The 3,915-nt window shown below is 36.8% G+C and overlaps 1 protein-coding gene across 2 annotated transcripts in view; it reads left to right on the top strand.

The window, feature by feature from the left end:
• The first annotated feature begins 746 nt into the window (after positions 1-746).
• Positions 747-3,915, top strand: part of LOC109526459 (uncharacterized) — a 31,186-nt gene continuing 28,017 nt past the window's right edge. Inside the window, exon 1 of one of the 2 annotated variants that reach the window (XM_019887744.1) lies at positions 747-1,002. The gene's annotated coding sequence lies outside the window, so the exon portion shown is untranslated. The remainder of the gene's footprint in view (positions 1,003-3,915) is intronic. The other variant, XM_019887743.1, reaches the window with a different exon arrangement.

Below are 3,915 nucleotides of genomic sequence, written 5' to 3'. Positions count from 1 at the left end.
TGTGGCAGAATGGCCAACAACAAAATAAATGTTCCCGTCAGCAACCTTTAGAACAGGCTTGGGCAAACTTTCGCACTCAAGGGCCACGTTTGATTTTTAAAAATAACAGATGGGATAAGGTCATTTGTACATTACATGAAAAAAACTGTCAACCAATAGGAATTTGCTTTATTACAATTTATTATTGAGGTTTACTTAATTCTTCAACATTGGTTACCCATTATAGCAATTACTTTTTACTAAATGAAAATGTGTAACTTGACAATTGAGTTGAGTAAGGGTTACTTAATATTTTCGGACCTCCAATTTTTAGTTTCTTGTAATTCTTACCTAAATCTCATGAGTGGGATATACTTGAAATATGAGCAGTGAAATTTGCAAACATGCTGCGCATTAAACACACAGCTAAGACAAGATAGCAGCTAATGTAATGTAATGTGAACAGTATAAACCGTAGAGACAATATAAACAATATAAACAACATAAACAATGGCACTTGTGGCTATTGTGGGTAAAGTGAGGTAAATGAGTAAATGTGACTAGTCGTTTTTTACAGTGTGCTACCACTCTGTGGCAGAATGGCCAACAACAAAATAAATGTTCCCGTCAGCAACCTTTAGAACAGGCTTGGGCAAACTTTCGCACTCAAGGGCCACGTTTGATTTTTAAAAATAACAGATGGGATAAGGTCATTTGTACATTACATGAAAAAAACTGTCAACCAATAGGAATTTATTTTTATTTTTAACCAACAGCCCGATGGAGTGTGTGCGCGCGCGCCTGTCGGGTCGAGGGCGCGCATCTTCGTGCACCTGGAGCACAGCTGCATTGAGCGCAGATGAGGAGCAGCAGCGGGATGGCAGTGAAGAGGCGAAACGCAATCGATCGGTGATGATCAGCGTCGACAATCAATGAATAAATCCACGTTGACGTGAAGAGACAATCTGACCTCACGTGCATGATGCTTCTTGTGGACTGCGAGACGGACGCGCTGTGGTCCAGGTAGGAGATCGCGACAAAGCACAAGCATGTTGCGCACGCTAGATTCTCGTTCGAATCTGTTGTCCAGCCGAGTAACCCACAAACCTCGTTATCACGGGCGCAGGAAGTCGTTTTGGAGTTTGGAGAGTGGAATACGTAATTGCGGAGATACCCCCGGCAGGACAACGCCCCTCCCTACAGTGTGGCCCCTCTTGAGGAGGGACGGAAATCAGTCACATGCCACAATCATACACCATTTGGTCAGGCAACAAAGGAGGCCATTTGGCACCGTGATACATTATCCGGACTGTCAATAAGGGTGGTCACCTGTTAGCTCAACACATTATTTGTACCATCGATATTTCATAGATTGAGATATTGAATATATAAACATAACATGAAAGACATGAAAAAAACAAATCAAAGAAAAAAAATCTATTCAAAGCTTGGTTCAGTAGGCTCAAAGGGAGTAGGAAGAGGGTTGAAAAGCCGATTCAGTCCTAGCCCCTTGTTCTCTATAAGTTATTAACAATCACGATATCATGTTAATACACAAGTAGGTTATTTCTAAATTTGTACCAATTAAGAAAAATAAAAAAAAAACATTGCTTCTCTTTACACTTGTTCAAATAGCTGTACGTATGAGCCCAAAGTGTAGACCCATTGTGGAATATACTCGCTATAAATAAAAGCAAATAAACAAAAGGAAAATATGAATGTACTCGCCCCTTGATACATCTCTACCGATAATCTTATTCATAAACTAAAACCTGACCAACCTCGAAAAATATATTCAGTGCAGTTTCTCATGTCTATAAATGACTGATATGTTTTGGTAGCACAGTACTATATATTAAATCTCTATTCAACACAACAAGCGATTCACAACTTTTCCATTGTATTTCCTAATTGCTCTATAATTTGCTTTGTGTTTGTTTGAGTCATTGACTTTTTTAGACACGTGCACCTCTTAAACTACAACAAACCACTCTGATTTCGAAAAGCTTCTGGATTTCTGTGGCAAAGTTGGTTATTGTGTGCTTTGTATATTATTTGTGCTGTTTTGAATGAAAATGAGTCATAGAATTTGTGAGTGTTTAATTTGATCAATAATTGATTTGTTGGATCTATATAATTTGAATGGTTAATCATTTTTATAGCTCTTTTTTTTATAGCTTAAAGATAAACTCAGTATTGTTTTTGAACATGCAAACTCCACGCAGGAAGCCCGGAGCCAGAATCAAACCCTGCACCTTTGCACTGTGAGGCGAACGTGCTAACCATTACTTAATGTAGTTTCCGCATTTTACTGTCTCAAGTAGTTGAGACAGTAAAATGTTTTTTAAACTGTTCGTCCGGTTTATACCGTTAAATGCAATTCATGCGTTGAAATGTGGCTTCTACTGTTGAATAGAGCTGTAGCAGTTAAATGCAGTTTATGTTAATTAAGGTAGGTGAAATATTTTTCTGCTGTGAATGTATGAATGTTTGAATTTGGTACATGTGGTTCATACTTTGAAATGTAGTTTATAGTTAAAGCAAGACACAAGTAAAAATACATTGTACTTAGTTGAATGAGGCAGTTTGACGATTCCCTGGAAAAAAGTTCAAGCCAATTTAAGGCCGTATCTCACAGAGCAGCGAAGGTTTGCAAGCATGTGCGCATCAAGTGAATGTTGTTTTTCCGTCAGGGCTTGTTCAAGGTCTCAAACGGTTGCAAAGATGTTCATCAGCAATTTTGATGGTTTGAAACAGTATTTTATTTATTTATTTATTTATTTTGTCGCATAGAAATTATGGACAGGGTTTTGTGGATTACTTTAAAAATGCATTCCGGTTCAGTTACCAGTTAATAAATTTATTTAGTCACATAATCCAAGTAACTGTACCTTGATATTAAAGTAATGTCATGTTTTTTTTTTTTTTTGTAACCGCAACAGATTACAGTTAAATTTTATTTTTTAAGCCTGAATACATAACGCCATGACATGTATTCCATGACTCGCCAAACCTGATTTTGAACATGTTTAAAATTTGATGGCAACAAGACAAATATTTGCAGCCATTAAAACTATTTGGGAACATCTGGCGAACGTCTTTGGAAGCTGTTTGCAACAGTGAACGAACCCCGACAAAATTTGCAACAGTGAACGAACCCCGACAAAAAACATTTGCTACGTGTGTGCACCATTCAGTGAGTACGGCTTTGAGCCCTTATCCCACTGAGGTGCAAACTCAACTCAACTGTATTTATAGAGCACTTTCAAACAGCCATGACTGCACACAAAGTGCTGTACATGGAGCAACTAACATATACAACAGTAAAGCAACAAATCAGTTGGCAAAGGGGGCAAATGTGTTCTCATCAGGATTTGTCAGGGTTTGTTGAAGGTTGCAGATGTTCGCCAGATGTTCTCCAGATGTTCGTCAACAGTTTCAATTTTGTCGTGTTCAACAACCATAGGACAAAAAAGAAAGAGACAAATATGTAAAAATCATATCATATCATATGGATTGTTTTTGTTTGTTATATATTTTAAACATATTTGGTATAGAATAATCCAAAAGTAATTAAAAATACTCCATTTACATTACTTTAATATTATGGTAATTGGATTACATTGCTTAATATCAGTGGCGGACCCTCAGGGCCAGCAAGGCCTTCTCTGCTGGCCTAAACATTCTCAGAAAAGTAAATTTACTTTTATGTATTTTATGTTATTTTATAATTTATGTTATTTTATTTTCATAAATATGAACACAATATTATTCTCTGTATTATTTACGTCATATTATTTCCACTTAGTTGAGTGGATATAATAACTCAATAAATAACTTATTTATTATGGTAGAGTTTTTAACCAATCATATTTCAGCTAGCTTGCGTTGCCAGGTAAATTAAACTTGCTCGGGGCCTTCAGATTAAACAGAGCA

Source organism: Hippocampus comes, unplaced genomic scaffold (genome assembly GCF_001891065.2).
Source record: "Hippocampus comes isolate QL1 unplaced genomic scaffold, H_comes_QL1_v1.1 scaffold245, whole genome shotgun sequence".
Lineage (NCBI taxonomy): Eukaryota > Metazoa > Chordata > Actinopteri > Syngnathiformes > Syngnathidae > Hippocampus > Hippocampus comes.
The sequence above is the reverse complement of the archived record's forward strand: the minus strand, read 5'-3'. Positions and strand labels throughout refer to the sequence as shown.